Raw genomic sequence first — 16,148 nt, 5'->3', positions numbered from 1 at the left:
TGCCCCTTCAGACAAATGTGTTGTGCGAATCTGGATAAATAAAGCTGCTCTGGAAGCCCTTTGGCGGGCTGAATGGAAGCTGGATTCTCTGGCTAGAAGTGGGGCAGCCGGCAAGCAGGAAGGTAAAGTGTTCTTTTTTTGTGGGTTGAGAATGTGAGAGAGAGGGAGTGTCACCATAAGGTTACTAAACAGAACTGAGAAGTGTTATGTAATGAATGGCCTAGGCTGGTGGGAAAGAAGGGAGAGAGAGGTTGTCTAGCACGGAGCCTATTGGATACTTGAAATACTTTAAGCTCTACCTCAAGGGTCAGAGCATAAGGAAGCGTAGGTGAAGCCATCAACTAGGATAGATGAAGTGCTCTATTCTGGAATCGCTAAGGATCTCAGCTCTTCATCCCCATTTTCCTCACCACCTAGGTTTCTACTATTTGGTTTGCTAGTTTAAAATGATACCCTTTGAGGAGCTCCTGGGTGGCTCGGTTGAGCATCTGACTCTTGGTTTCAGCTTAAGTCATGATCTCAGGGTCGTGAGATGGAGCCCTGCGTTGAGCCTGGAGCTGGGCATGGAGCCTGCTTGAGATTCTTCTACTCTCTCCCTCTGCCCCCCGCCTCACGCTTGTGTGCTCTCTGTCTCTCTGTCTCTTTCTCTCAAATGAAACAATAAATCTTTTAAAAAAATGATATCCTTTGACTCCCACCTATGGCCTATATGGCAATCATTGAGTTACTTCTACATTTCTCCTTCACTCCCGTTTGGTATTTCTACTTTGTCAGAGAGCACTTTTCACCTCTTGATTCTCATATTTGTTTTAGTCTTAGATTTATAATTAAACCTATTCAATTCTCATTATCTGTTCTTTTGCCAAAAATTTCCAATCTCTTAGTTGGGTGAAACTTGACCCCTAGTAGAATCCTCAGAAAGAGTTCTTGAATACAAAATATCTTCAGTTCTTGAAAGTTTAAAACTAGAATCCGTGGCACACAATTTTATTACTTGAGTTTCTTTAAAGTGTTTCTTCACTCTTGTCTTACTTTATATAATCCTATCAAGTGGTTTGATGCCACCTGATTTTCTTTTTTGTAGGTCACTTGTTTTCAGTTTTTATTCTTTTTGCCTGTAGATCCAAAGGATTTTTTTCTTTATCATTAATGTCTGTTTTATTAGACTGTCTCACAGTTGATGTTCAGTTATCCCAATTATAAAATGGACTCTTTATTTATTTTTTATTTTTTAAAAAATTTTATTTTAAGTAATCTCTACACCCAGTGTGATGTGGGGCTCGAACTTATAACCCCGAGATCAATAGTCACATGCTCCACAGATTGAGCCAGCCAGGAGCCCCTAAAACGGGCTCTTTAAATATGTAGAATCAGGTGTTCTTTTACTCTAGAGTGTTTTGTTGAGATTTTAATTAAAAAATATTACTTCTGGGGCGCCTGGGTAGCGCAGTCGTTAAGCGTCTGCCTTCGGCTCAGGGCGTGATCCTGGCGTTCCGGGATCGAGTCCCACATCGGGCTCCTCGGCTGGGAGCCTGCTTCTTCCTCTCCCACTCTCCCTGCTGTGTTCCCTCTCTCGCTGGCTGTCTCTCTGTCACATAAATAAAATAAAATATTTAAAAAAATATATTACTTCTGTTCATTATTTGCTTTTTCTTTTCAAGAGATTCCAGATATATTATATCTAGCAGTTTCCTTTTTACCTCTTTATTTAGTTTTGGTTCTCCTGGCTCTTTTTCATTGTCATTATTTCTTTCCTTTCCTGTATTTTTTGATCATATCAGTTCTCCTTTGGCTACTTCATAATTTGCTCTTCTGAGATGATTTTGTCTTTTTCTTCAATTTTTTTTCCTGAGTTCAGTCAGCACTCACTTCACATTTTCCTATTTGTTCCTATTCTGATTTGTTGAATTTCTGATTCATAGTATTCTTTCATATCTGTAATTGCTTGTTTAATATATTTAACTCATTTTTTTTTCTTATAGTAGCTTTGGGCCGATGTTGGGTTCCTTTTCTAGTCATTATAAAGTGTTGTGGGAGTTCTTGGTTCAGCAGTAATAATTGATGCAATAGAGGAAAAGGAGTTTAGATGCCTTATTTGGTTTATTGGTTCAAGAGCACCCTCTTCTGTTGACATGATGAAGTACAGTTTCTTTAATAAATGATGCTTTTTGGGGGGAAGGATCTTTGAACTTCTGATTCTGTGATGCTATTCCTCCAATAGATACTTCTCCCTTCCAAGTTACTGCCTTCTTTCTTAAACCTTTTGTTCAGTGCAGTTTTGAGGCACCTTCCTTTTGACTCTTAGTGTTCAGATCCACCAGATCTCAAACCTGTTCTTAGTATTTACTTAGTCACGGTGTGACTGTCTCCTGAGTATGAAATCTAAGTGATGTTATCATGTTTTACCACTGCTGGTGCCCTGAAGAAGCCTCCTCTCTTCCTCACAATTCCTTTAAAGATTTTATTTATTTGAGGGGCTCCTGGGTGGCTCAGTTGTTAGGCGTCTGCCTTCGGCTCAGGGCATGATCCTGGCGTTCTGGGATCGAGCCCCGCTTCAGGCTCCTCGCTGGGAGCCTGCTTCTTCCTCTCCCACTCCCCCTGCTTGTGTTCCCTCTCTCGCTGGCTGTCTCTATCTCTGTCAAATAAATAAATAAAATCTTAAAAAAAAGATTTTATTTATTTGAGAAAGAGAGAGTGTGTGCGTGTGTGCACGAGTGGGGGGGAGGGGCAAAGGGAGAGGGAGAGAGAAAAATCTCAAGCAGACCCCCTGCTGAGCGTGAAGCCCAGTGTGGGGCTCAATCCTGCGACCCTGAGATCATGACCCGAGCCAAAACCGAGAGTTGGATGCATAACCGACTGAGCCACCCAAGTGCCCCTCTTCCTCACAATTCCTGTCTGATATTTCATATAAATGGAAATATATAATATGTGGTCCTTTGTGACTGGCTTCTTCACTTGGCATAATGTCTTCAAGGTTCATCCGTGTTGTAGCAGGCCATAGTTTATGTTAGGGTTCATTCGTTGTGTTATGTATTCTGTGGTTTTTGACAAATGTGTAATGACATGTATCCTCCATTATATGTTATACAGAATAGTTCACTGTTCTAGGGGTGCCTGGCTGGCTCAGTCAGAACAGCATACAACTCTTGATCCGGGGGTCATGAGTTCAAGCTCCATGGTGGGTGTAGAGATTACTAAAAATTAAAAAAAAAAAGAGTTCACTGCTCTAAAAATCTTCTGTGCTCCTATTCCTTTCTCCCTCCCCAAGCCCCTGGCAACCACTGATCTTTTTACTGTCTCCATAGTTTTCCTTTCTCAGAATGTCATATATGTAGTTGGATTCATAGAGTATATGGCCTTTTCAGATTGGTTTCTTTCACTTAGTAATATACATTTAAGATTCTTCCATGTCTTTTTTATAGCTTGATAGTTCATTTCATTTTTTAACACTGAATAATAGTCCATCGTCTGGATGTACCACAGTTTATTCTTTAATTTTTAATTTAATTAATTTAGTTTTTAAAGATTTTTATTTATTTATTTGAGAGAAAGAAAGAGAGCATGAGAGGGGGGAGGGTCAGAGGGAGAAGCAGACTCCCTGCTCAGCAGGGAGCCCGACTTGGGACTCAATCCCAGGACTCCGGAATCATGACCTGAGCCGAAGGCAGTTGCTTAAATAACTGAGCCACTGAGGCGCCCGTAATTTTTATTTTTTAAATATTTTATTTATTTATTTGAGACAGAGAGCACAAGCAGGGAGGAGGATCAGAGGGAGAGGGAGATGTAGGGAGCCCAACGTGGGGCTTGATCCCAGGACCCTGAGATCATGACTTGAGCCGAAGGCAGACATTTAATCAGCTGAGCCACCCAGGCGTCCCTGGATGTACCACAGTTTATTTATCCACATTCACTTTTTGAAGAACATCTTGGTTGCTTCCAAGGTTTAGCAATTATGAATGAAGCTGCCTTGTTCTTTTTTTCTGTGTTTCCCATATTTTTCTTCAATTTTGAAAGCTATTTTCACCTGTATAGAATTGGTGTGACTAAGTTGGCATTAAAAGTATACTTTTAATACTTTAAAGATCTCTTTCTAGGGGTGCCTGGGTGGCTCAGTCGGTTGGGTGTCTGCCTTCAGCTTGGGTCATGATCCCGGAGTCCTGGGATCTGGGATTGATCCCCACACTGGGCTCTCTGCTCAGCAGGGAGCCTGCATCTCCCTCTCCCTGTCTTTGTGCCTGCTGTTCCCCCGCTTGTGCTCTTTCTCTCTGTCAAATAAATAAATAAATAAATAAATAAATAAATAAATAAATATATCTTTAAAAAAAAAGATCTCTTTCTATTATCTTCTGGCTCCTTGGTCTGCAGTTGAGAAGATAGATTTATTTGAACAATTTCCTTTAGTTTCTCTTCTGGTTAATTGATTCTGTTTTTAGCTGTGTTTAATCTTCTCTGAAACCTATCTACCAAGATCTTAATTTTGGTTATAATTTTCACTTGTATAATTTCTAGTTGGTTTCTTTTCTTTTTTTTTTTAAGATTTTATTTATTTGAAAGAGAGACAATGAGCACCAGCAAGGGGAGCGGCAGAGGGAGAGGGAGAAGCAGACTCCTCGCTGAGCAAGGAGCCCGATGCGGGGCTCGATCCCTGGACCCCGGGATCATGACCTGAGCCGAAGGCAGATGTTTAACGAGCTGAACCACCCAGGTGCCCCTAGTTGGTTTGTTTTCAAAACCGTACTATCACTTTTCTAATTTCTAGTTCCTTGAGAAATGTTTAAATAAGGCTTTGCTCAGTATTAGCACCCTAATGAGTCTGTTTCTATTGTCTACCGTTTCTGATGGTTCTTGCTCATTGAGTGTTGTCTCTCACTGTGGATCTGGTTACCTTTACTTATGTGTTGGATGTCATATTTGAAAATTGTTTATAGAAATAATTTGAAGTCTGGGATATTCTCTTTTCCTAGAAAAGATTTGTTTGCTCCTCTCCAGGTGCCTGGAGGTACTAAGAATATGAGATAACCTTAATCCAAGTTTAAACCTTGATGTTTTCCGAGCTGTTTAAATGACAAAATTGAAATGTAGACTTAAGGAAGACTGATTTAATTCTGGGTCATCCTTACTCCCAGAGTGTAATCCTTTAGTTTCCAAGCCCAAAGCAGGGAATAGTTTACCCCAGATTCCAACTCTTGTACGCCTAGTTCCATGAGGCTACTGAAAGAGCAACTCAGCTTCTCAGATGCATCTTGGGAGTAGGCAAACACCCTTAGGATAAAAGCATCCCTGCATGCTTCGCAAACCTCTGTGGGTTTCTTCCCTCTCTCAAATCTCACACCAGTCACCTGGTGTCTCACCTGAAGGCATTAGCAGTCTGGAAGCGATGCTTGAGGACTTTTTGTGTCCCCATTTCCAGAGTGCAGTCCTCTGAGTGCTGTCTCCAGAATAGGGTCTGTGTTGCACTAGGAGTCCCACTTTGGCTGGTACTCACCTCCAATTGAGCTCCATCTCTTTGGTTCCCAGTTCCCACTATAAGCAGTGCTTGCCTGTCCACGGTTTCCTCTGTGTGTGTGTGTGTGTGTGTGTGTGTGTGTGTGTGTGTGTGTGACAGAGAGAGAGAGAGAGAGAGAGAAAGAGGTTATCCAGGGTCTTGGGTCTACATTTCTGGTAGCTTCAGGTCACTAACTCATTGTCTCATCTGCTACCCCCCTTAAGGAGCACCTCTAGATTGGCAAATGCCTGTGGATAGAAGAGGCCCCTGGCTTACTTCTTTGTGTTCTGACCACACAAAACCCTCACCACTACCACCCTAGCCCAAGCTACCATCATCTCTCTCCTGGACGTAACTGGTCTCCCTGCTTCCACTTTTATTCCCCTATTCTCCATATGGAAATGACAGTGATATCTAAAAGAATAAATCAGACAGGAAACTTCTTTTTTTTAAACCTCCCAGTGGTGGGGCGCCTGGGTGGCTCAGTCAGTTGAGCATCTGACTTGATTTCTGCTGAGGTGGTGGTCTCAGGGTCATGGGATCCAGCCCTGCATTGGGCTCCCCCTCTGCACTCAGCAGGGAGTCTGCTTTTCTCCCTCTCCCTTTGCCCCTCCCCCCCATGCACACACACTCTCTCTATATAAAATAAATAAAGAAATCTTTTTTTAAAGTAAAAATAAAAAATAAAACCTCCCAGTGGCTTTTAACCCCACTCAGAATAAAATTCAAAGTCCTTCCCATGACCTGTAAGGACTTACATAACCTGGCCCCTAGTTACCACTCAGATCTTAACACCTGCACTTCAGTCACACCAGCTTCCTTGCTGTTCCTCAAACACACCAAACATGCTTGAGCCTTAGAGCTTTGTACTTACTTCCTGTAATGCCCTGATATTCACATGGCTGCTTTGTTCACCTCCTTTAAGTTTCCGATCAAGTTTCACCTATCAGAAAGGCCTTCCCTGACCACTCTATATAAAACAGCATTCCTCTCCCTTTATTCTCTATCCTCTGATCCAGGCTTCTTTTCTTTCTTTTTTTCAGGTTTTATTTATTTGGGAGAGAGAGAGCATGTGCGTGCACACACATGGACGGGGGCGGGGGAGAGGGAGAGAGAGATAGAGAATCTCAAGCAGACTCCCTGCTGAGCATGGAGCCCAATGTAGGGCTTGATCTCACGACCCTGAGATCATGACCTGAGCCAAAATCAAGAGTTGGACTCTTAACTGACTGAGCCACCCAGGTGCCCCCAGCTTTATTTTCTTTATAGCAGTTGTCATCAATGTCATATTAAATGTTTATTTGGTTTTTTTAAATGCTCTTTTTTTTCCTCCCATTAGATTGTGAGCTCCACCAAAACAGGAACTTTATTTTTTATGTCTAACATCTTAAACAGTGCCTTGCCCATTATAGGTGCCATGAAATACAGTATTAATGAAGAAATTGTGTAAAACCTATATAGGGAAACTAATTTTTCCAGAGGACATCAAAAGGTTGAATTTTGTGAGGGTATTGATTACTCCTAAATTGATTTATAAATTTATAGCAATTCTGATTTTATTTTCTTTTTTTAAGATTTTATGTTTAAGTAATCTCTACACCCAACATGGGGCTTGAACTTACAACCCTGAGATCAAGAGTTGCATGCTCTACCAACTGAACCAGCCAGGTGCCCCTATAGCAATCCTGATTTTAAAACCCCATAGTACTTTTGGGATAGTTGAAAAAATGATCTTAAAGATTCATCTAAGTAGGGGCTCCTAGGTGGCTCAGTCAGTTAAGCATCTGCCTTTGGCTCAGGTCAGGATCCCAGCAGGGTGCCTGCTTCTCCCCCGCACCCCTCCTCATGCTCTTTCTTGCTATCTCTTGCTTTCAAATAAATAAATAAAATCTTTGAAAAAAAAAAGATTTGTCTAAGTAAAAACATGCAAGAATATCTGGGAAAGTTATGAAAAATAAATTAGTGGGAAATCTAGCTGTACTAGGTATTAAAACAATTGTAAGGTTACAATTTTAACAGTATGATATGGTAATTAAAATAGTAAGAAACAGGGGTGCCTGGCTGGTGGTAGAACGTGCAACTCTTCATCTCAGGGTCATGAGTTCAAGCCCCAAGTTGAGTGTGGAGCCTACTTAAAAAAAAGAAGCAGAACAGAAGGTTTAGAAATAAACCAAGTGCAAACAACAATTTAGATTTTGATAAAGGTAGCATTTTGAAATCAGTAGAGAAAAGATAACATTGTCTAGTGAAGGTGTCTGGAAAACTAGCTAGCCAGTTGGAAAAATAAAGATGATGTACTACCTCATTCCTTATTCCAAAATACATTGAAATGTACCAAAGATATAATAGAACCATAAAAATAGTATAAGAAAAAAAATGGGTGAGGCTTTTGTAAGCATGGCACAAAACCAAGAAGCTCTAAGAGCAAAAAGACATAAATTCAACTACATAAAAAAACCTTTAAAACCTGCAAAGCATAAAACACCATAAATAAAGATTAAAAAACCAGGGGCGCCTGGGTGGTGCAGTCAGTTAAGTGTCTGACTCCTGACTTTGGCTCAGGTCTTGATCTTAGGGTCATTGCGTAGAGCCCTGGGAGCGGGGAGTCAGCTTGAGATTCTCTCCCTCTCCCTCTCTCTCCCTCTGCCCCTCTCCCTGCTCTCCTGCTCTCTCTCTAAAATAAAGAAAAAAAATAAATCTTAAAAAAACAAAACAAATTGGGGTGCCTGGGTGGCTCAGTTGGCTAAGCAACTGCTTTCGGCTCAGGTCCTGATCCTGGTATCCCAGGATGGAGTCCCTCATCGGGCTCCCCGCTCAGCAGGGAGTCTGCTTCTCCCTTAGACCCTTCCCCGTCTCGTGCTTGTTCTCTCTCTCACTCTCTCTCAAATAAATAAAATCCTTAAAAAAATAAAATAAAATCTCAAAAAACCCAAACAAATTGATAAGATATATTTGCAACACATAGGACAGACAAGACTTTACTTATTACAAAAAAGAACTCTTACAAATCAATAAGACCAACAACACATTAGAAAAATGGACAAAGGATATGAGAATATACAAATGGTTAATGAATATATGAAAGATACTCCACCTCATTAATAACCAAAGAAATACAAATCAAAATATTTCATTTGACCTATCAGATTGGTAAAGATTCAAAATATTGACAATTTCCAGGGTTGGCAAGGGTGCAGAGAAACAGCCACCGAACACTGTGGTGGGATTATACACTGGGTCAGTATTGTTGGAAAGCGTTTTGTATATCTATAAATATTTTGTATCTATAGATATTTTAAAGGTCCAGACTCTTTGACCGAGCCACTACACTTTGGTGAATCTATTGTGCAGAAATACTTAAAGCTGGATATATAGTATTGATCATTGTGGAATTATTTGCAAAGATGAAAAATTGATGAAAAACCCTTCAATATAGGGGACTGGTTAAATAAATCGTAGTAACCCATGTAGTAGAATTCTACATAACAGTGAAAAGAATTAGGTAAGTTGCTATTGTCACATTTTAAACCTTCTTTTAAATTAATAAACTTTATTTTTAGAGCAGTTTTAGGTTTACAGTAAAATTGAGCAGAAAGTACAGAGCATTCTCAAATACTCCCGGTCCCCACACATGCACAACCTCCCCCCCCCCCACACACACAATTGACATCGTATAACATAGTGGTATATTTGTTACAATTGATGAACCTATGTTGACACATCATTATCACCCAAAGTTCATAGTTTACCTTAGGGTTCATTCTTGGTGTTGGACAGTCTATATATTGTATGGATTTTTAAAAGCAAGTGTAAAAATAAATAGCATGAGTTCAGTATTATAAACAACATTATATATAAACATATCTGTGTGCATATAACATGTGTGTGTGCATGTAAAATTCGAATGAGAATTGTCCTGTTTTGGAATTTTGCTAATGCTCAAAGCTGAGGTCCACTTCCTCCTCCTTCTCCTCCTCCTGCAGGTTTCAGAGCAAGGTTTAATGCTCTGTGCATTCAAACATGAAAGCTATTTTCAGAAACAGAGTCCTAAGTCATGCTGTCAATTTCCTTGAGGTGCATCCTGAGGGCGTGGGCTGGTCCAGGCACGGCAGGAACTAGCATGGAAGGAGAGCAGCACCAGTGGACACCAGAGGGGTATGAAGAGGGTCAGTTTCATCATCCGTAAACTTGCCCTTGGTGTAGGGCACCCAGTCCAGAATCAGCCACCAGTCCGTGGCCCACACCAGCCCCACAGTGTGAGGTCCACTTTCTAAAGAATGGACCAAGGACCAGCCAGGCACCCCCTCCAGCACTCACAACAATATGGAATTGCTTCTTCAGCCATCATCCTTACCACCTCACTAAGTCCATACGAAGAGAAGACCAGAAATCGGAGGCGAATTCGTTGATACACAAACCAGACATCAGATTCAGGAGTTGACAGACTAAGGTGATGAATGCTGTGGTTTTCCTGTTCAAATGTGGGGGATCCAAGAGAACCCCTCAAAGCGAGGGTGGCTGTTGAGCTGCAGAACTTTGGGTCCTCAGGGAAGCAGATGCTAAGAGTGAGTTAAGAGTGTCAGAAGCTTACGGAGTAGGTAAACTCCTGGGAGACGTCAAGAGAGGGAAGGAGAATTGGATAAGGAAAACTTCAGACGATGATACACATTTCACACCTGTGAAAAGAAATGGCGGGAGGGGAGGTGCACAACTGAGCAGGGAGAGCGTGCAGATGGCGATGCAGCTATGACATCTTCAAAGGGGGCAGAAAGTACGATTCGGCAGAAAGAACCTGAAACAACAATGCAGAGCTGACAAAGTTTCAGCCAGCCCAGTGGTGAACTTTGGAGCAGAGATTGCCCGTTAGAGGAATCCCATATCGGGCAGAAAATGGACGGGTCCTCGTACCCCTGCCATGCTCAGTTGTCATTGGCTGGAGGATGCCCAGAAAGAGCATCTTGGTTAAAACACTGCAGTGGATCCTGAAGGTGCTACAGCTGGAGGCTGTCAGCTACCTTCACTCCTTGCAGCTAACTGGCAAATTCTTTCTTGAAGGGAGAGCCTGCCACAGGGGACTACCTGGGAGCGCCACCAGAGTGGAGGGTGGTGAAAGAATTTTTGAGAACTTGACACTTGCCTCCTGGAATTTGAGGGCACCTGTGAACATAGGGAATGATTCTGACTTCTGCCCCCGAGAATGCTGCCCGTGGAATAAAATAACCTATGACAGCAGGGTAAGGAGAGAAGGCAGAAGTGGGGGAGCTTGTTCTCGCACCGGTAGGCATGGTGAGGATCGTTGAGTCTCCCAAGCAACAAGTAGGCGCCTCCAAATGAAGCTGGACTCCAGCTGTTGCGAAGTTATCCTGCTTTCAGCAGGCAACCTGTTGAGGTGAGGGGTCCCCAGTAGTAAGAGGCCATGAGGTATACTATCAGGGATAGGAACTGAAGGAAGGTTGCAAGTAAATCAGCAAGAGAGCCCAGTGTTCAAACTGGGGAACTGTGCAATGTGGAGATTTTTTGGCATCTCTGAAGAATCTATGTATGTGTCTTCCTAACCTCTACCTCCCCAAAAGCAAGCATTAGGAGTATCTGCCACACCGAGGACATCAAGGCCAGCCTATAATAGGCAGGAGAGAGCTACAAAAGAGGCCAGATAAGTAAAATAAAAACAAAAACAAAACATCAAAAACAAAACACTTGGGAATGCCTGGGTGGCTTAGTCAGTTAAGCGGCTACCTTCAGCTCAGATCATGATCCCAGGGTCCTGGGATCGAGTCCTGGATCATGCTCCTTGCTCAGTGGGGAGCCTCCTTCTCTCTCTGCTTGCTGCTCCCCCTGCCTGTGCTCTCTCTCTCTCTCTCTGACAAATAAATAAAATCTTTTTTTAAAAAAAGGAAAACAAAACAACAGAAACAAAGCACTTGGCTCCTTTCCTCTAACCCCCCACCGCCCCTTACCCTAGGGGACCCAGAACCAGCTGAGCAAGGGGAAGGAGAATGAAAGAGCGATAGAGGTCAGGCCTGACCTGGGATGGGAAAAGATACTGTTTGAGCAGAATGGTTCGAGGCAAAGCTTTTTTTTTTTTTTTTTAAAGATTTTATTTATTTGACAGAGAGAACACCCACAAGCAGAGGGAGCAGCAGGCAGAGGGAGAGGGAGAAGCAGACTCCCTGCTGAGCAGGGAGCTTGAAGTGGGGCTTGATCCCAGGACCCTGGGATCACGACCTGAGCCAAAGGCAGACGCTTAACCGACTGAGCCACCCAGGTGCCCTGGGACAAAGCTTTTTTGTATTTACAATCCCCCAAATTAAAAATGTTCAGAAAATCAATTATATAGCCATAGATCTAAATGTACACTGAAAAAAATTTGGAAAGATACATATCAAGCTGTTGTTTATGGTAATTACTAGGAATTTAGGGGAAGTTAAGGGTGGGCACAATTTTATTTTTTACTTTATATGCTTCTGTATGAGTTTTATTTCATCAAGCACTAATTAGTTTTAAAATTAAGTTAAACAAGTTGTTTGAAATGAACTAACTGAAAAGTATTTGATTGATGATTAACTTATTGTACACATTCATGAAGCTCAATGGATCTCAAGTAGGATAAACATAAAGAGAGCCACAAATACATACATCATAGTAAAATCAATTCATTCTCTATATTTTTGAGGGTTTTTTAGTGGTTGTTAAAGGTTTATTCTCAATTTCTGGGAAGATGGCACCTTGAACAAATGTCCCTAGCACACTCTTTCTACTCAGTTCTGCTTGAGAATAACCCAACAGCCAGTGTAGGCAAGGTGATGGAGCCTGGAAGCTGCATCTAAGGCCGTATTTCTTTTAGGATCCTCTAGTGGGGATGAAGAACAGATTCAAGCCAAGGTCATGCTCTTCTTGGGCAGCCTCCAGCTAATGAGTAAGCATGGCAGGGGTGCTAGTGCCTGACCATTTTTGCCCAGTGTAGGACACTTCAAATAGGAGATCTTGTCTCTGGAGTTACTCTTTCGGTTGGCTGAGACTGTTCTATCCCCTTAAAGCTGGGTGAGAGTCAAGGGATAGTGGAAGAGGACAGGGCAGATCTGTTGGAAACCTGGGATAATGACAGTGATTTTGTGGTTCTCTGAGAAAGTTCACCCTGTTGTATGAAGCCTGGGCCTGCCTACCTGCTTTCCTGAGGTCTTACAGCAGCCTGATTCAGCTGACCATGGTGGACCTCCAGGAAAACTATTTTGTTGGTCTGAATTCCTACGGTTGGAAGAGATTTCCAGTTGTATTCAGGGAGACATGGGACAGAGGGGCTTCCTCCCTGTGCCTCACAAAGGCATAATGGCTCTTCATCTAGTTTATTTCTGACCCACAAAAACAAAAACTACTTAACCTTCTACCATTCATTGGTTTACCACTGCTCGGGAGATGTTAATTGTCTGACCTAATTGCTAAGGAGTCAAAATCACAAGAAGGCAAAGAGAAATAACCCATTTAAGGAAAATGATTAACTAGAGGGAGGAAGACTAACTTGAACAATTAGACAGGTGGCTCCCATTAATGTAGAAAGGAAGAGTCAGAAGAGAATTATTAAATAATTAAATTAATATTTGTAAAATGTTTAGAACAGTTCCGGTCGTATACATGTTTGTTAAATAATAAACTATAACAAGAAGTAATGAGAACTCCCAAGGATGTGGAATTGGAGCACAAAAAAGACTGCAGAACCAGAAAGTATGATTTTAGAATTTAAAAATCCAGTACAAAAATCTTGCAAGCTTCCAAGCAGAAAGAACATATTCGGCTTCTTTTTTTTTTTTAATTAAAGATTTTATTTATTTATTTGACAGAGATAGAGACAGCCAGCGAGAGAGGGAACACAAGCAGGGGGAGTGGGAGAGGAAGAAGCAGGCTCATAGCGGAGGAGCCTGATGTGGGGCTCGATCCCATAACGCTGAGATCACACCCTGAGCCGAAGGCAGACGCTTAACCGCTGTGCCACCCAGGCGCCCCTGAACATATTCGGCTTCTAACTGATTTGGACAATAGGAAGTATTCGTGGATGGTTGGAAGCAAGGAGTACCGAGAAGCCAGAGTATTTCTTCACCTCCCACTCTGCCTCAGATAGCATCTCTAGTAGTGATTACAGCTCCTCTGTGGCCCCAACTCCTACCAGACAGGTTTACACTGGGTGACCCTGGCCCCTGGGCTCCAGTAGAACCACTTCCTGCCTTTGACCCTCCCCAGCCTAGGGGCCATAGTTGCTCCCTGCCATTCTTAATCTCTGGGCTGTCCCTTATTGTCCCCTGTTTGGTTTATCAATTCTTCCATTATCTGTGTAATCCATTCCCTATATTTTTATATTCCCTTTATTTTATTTATTTATTTATTTATTTATTTATTTATTTAGTGATCTCTACACCCAACATGGGGCTGAACTCATGACCCCAAGATCAAGAGTCGCATGCTCTTCCAACTGAGCCAGCCAGGTGCCCCGTATATTCCCTCTATTTTATTTTATTTTGTATTTTTGTAAAGATTTATTTATTTATTTGAGAGACACACAGAGAGAGTACAAGCAGGTAGAGGGGCAAAGCGAGAGGGGGAGAGAGAATCCCAAAGTAGACTCCCCGCTGAGCGCAGAACCCAACATAGGGGGCTTGATCCCAGGACCTGAGCCGAAATCATGACCTGAGCCGAAATCAAGAGTCAGATGCTTAACTGAGCAACCCAGGCGCCCCTCCCTCTATTTTAAATACTCAGAGCTGTTTCTATTTTCTGGGTTGAACTCTGACTGACACTCTTACAAAGGAAAATAAACCAGGATTAGAGGGTTTTTTTAAAAAAATAAGACCGGCTTTTTAAAAAAGATTTTATTTATTTATTTGAGAGAGAGAGTGTGAGAGTGTAAGTGAGGGAGCATGAGTTGGGGTTGGGGGGCAGAGGGAGAAGCAGATACCCACTGAGCTGGGAGCCTGGTGTGGGGGCTTGATCCCAGGACCCTGAGATCATGACCTGAGCTGAAGGCAGATGCTTAACTGACTGAGCCACCCAGGTGCCCCAGGATTAGAGTTTTAATATATGACACAGAAAGCTGGAAAACACTGGAATACCATCTATAGAATGTTGGGAGTAGAGAACTGCTGGCTGACAATCCTATACTAGGCCATGACAGGCTGCTTCCAAAATGGCTCCCAATAATCTTCACCTCCTGGTATTCACTCCCTATGTAATTCCCTCTTGTGTGTGTATTGGTCCTAGTGACTTGCTTATCACAGACTATGGCAAAAATGATGGGATGTCACTTTCATAATTAGGTTATGAAAAACTGTGGCTTCTGTTCTGCTTACATTCCCTCTCTGGCTGTTCTTGTACTCTGATGTAGAGAGCCATCTGGCAAAAAACTGAGGACCTCAGTCCAACAGCCAGCAAGGAACTGAATCCTGCCAAAAACCATGTGACTGAACTTGAACATGGATCCTGTCCCAGCTGAGCCTTGAGATAAGACTGCATACAGCCCCAGCTGATACTTCGATGGCAGCCTATGAGAGACCCTGAGTGGACACCTTGATGGAAATCCTATGAGAGATTGTGAAGTAGATGACTCAGTTAGGCCATGCCATTCTTGACCCGTAGAAGTGGTGAGATCATAAATGTGTGTTGTTTAAGCTAAGTTTTATTTTTTTAAAGGTGGAATTCAAGATTAAAAGCAATAAACAATACAAAAAGGGGCATAAATTGTTCAATCTTTAATGAAAGGATGAGCCATAAACCTTTATGTACTGAATTGTTATAGCAGCTTAAGATTTAAAGCAAAAGTCTTAGAAACACCAAGGAGATTTTGATAAAAACCACAACTATAATGGGAGATTATAATATACCTCCCTCAAAACTTAACTGATCAAGTACACAAAAAATAAGCTAGAAAACAGATGATTTGGGGGACACCTGGATGGCTCAGTCTGTTGAGCAACCAACTCTTGGTTTTTGCTCAGGTCATGATCTCAGGGTCATGGGATTGAGCCCCCTGTTGGGCTCCACGTGCAGCGAGGAGTCGGCTTGGGATTCTCTCTCTCCCTCTGCCCCCCACCCCTGTTTGTGCTTGCTAAATAAATATGTAAATAAATAAAAGCTTTAAAAAACAAAACAGATGATTTGATTAATATAAACAAAAAGCTCAATGTATGACTGTATATATATATCCATATGTACCTAGAAATGTAAATTATTTTCTAGTGTCCGTTAACTGTGTGCTTCATCACAGAGGAAAAACTTGATAAATTTAAGAGAAGAGAATTTCTTTTTTTTTTTAAAGATTATTTATTTATTTATTTGACAGAGAGAGAGAGAGACAGCCAGCGAGAGAGGGAACACAAGCAGGGGGAATGGGAGAGGAAGAAGCAGGCTCCCAGCGGAGCAGGGAGCCCGATGTGGGGCTCAGTCCCAGGACCCTGGGATCAGGTCCTGAGCCGAAGGCAGATGCTTAATGACTGAGCCACCCAGGTGCCCTGAGAATTTCTTTTTTTTGAGTAAGCTCTATACCCAACATGGGGCTTGGACTCAAAACCTTGAGATCAAGAGTCGTATGGTCTACCAACTGAGCCAGCTCAGCACCCTTGAGAGAGATTTTAGAGGCTGCATTTTCTCATTATAATCCAGTGAAATTGAAATAAATAAT

At 42.1% G+C, this 16,148-nt stretch overlaps 1 long non-coding RNA gene across 1 annotated transcript in view; it reads left to right on the top strand.

The window, feature by feature from the left end:
• LOC130544111 (uncharacterized) overlaps nt 1–16,148 on the top strand; it is a 78,688-nt gene that overhangs the window by 47,349 nt on the left and 15,191 nt on the right. The window contains exon 3 of the long non-coding RNA XR_008960096.1: nt 14,856–15,111. This is a non-coding gene — a long non-coding RNA (uncharacterized LOC130544111). The remainder of the gene's footprint in view (nt 1–14,855; nt 15,112–16,148) is intronic.

This window comes from Ursus arctos, chromosome X (assembly GCF_023065955.2).
Source record: "Ursus arctos isolate Adak ecotype North America chromosome X, UrsArc2.0, whole genome shotgun sequence".
NCBI lineage: Eukaryota > Metazoa > Chordata > Mammalia > Carnivora > Ursidae > Ursus > Ursus arctos.
Note: the sequence above shows the minus strand (reverse complement) of the source record. Positions and strands in the feature narration are given on the sequence as shown.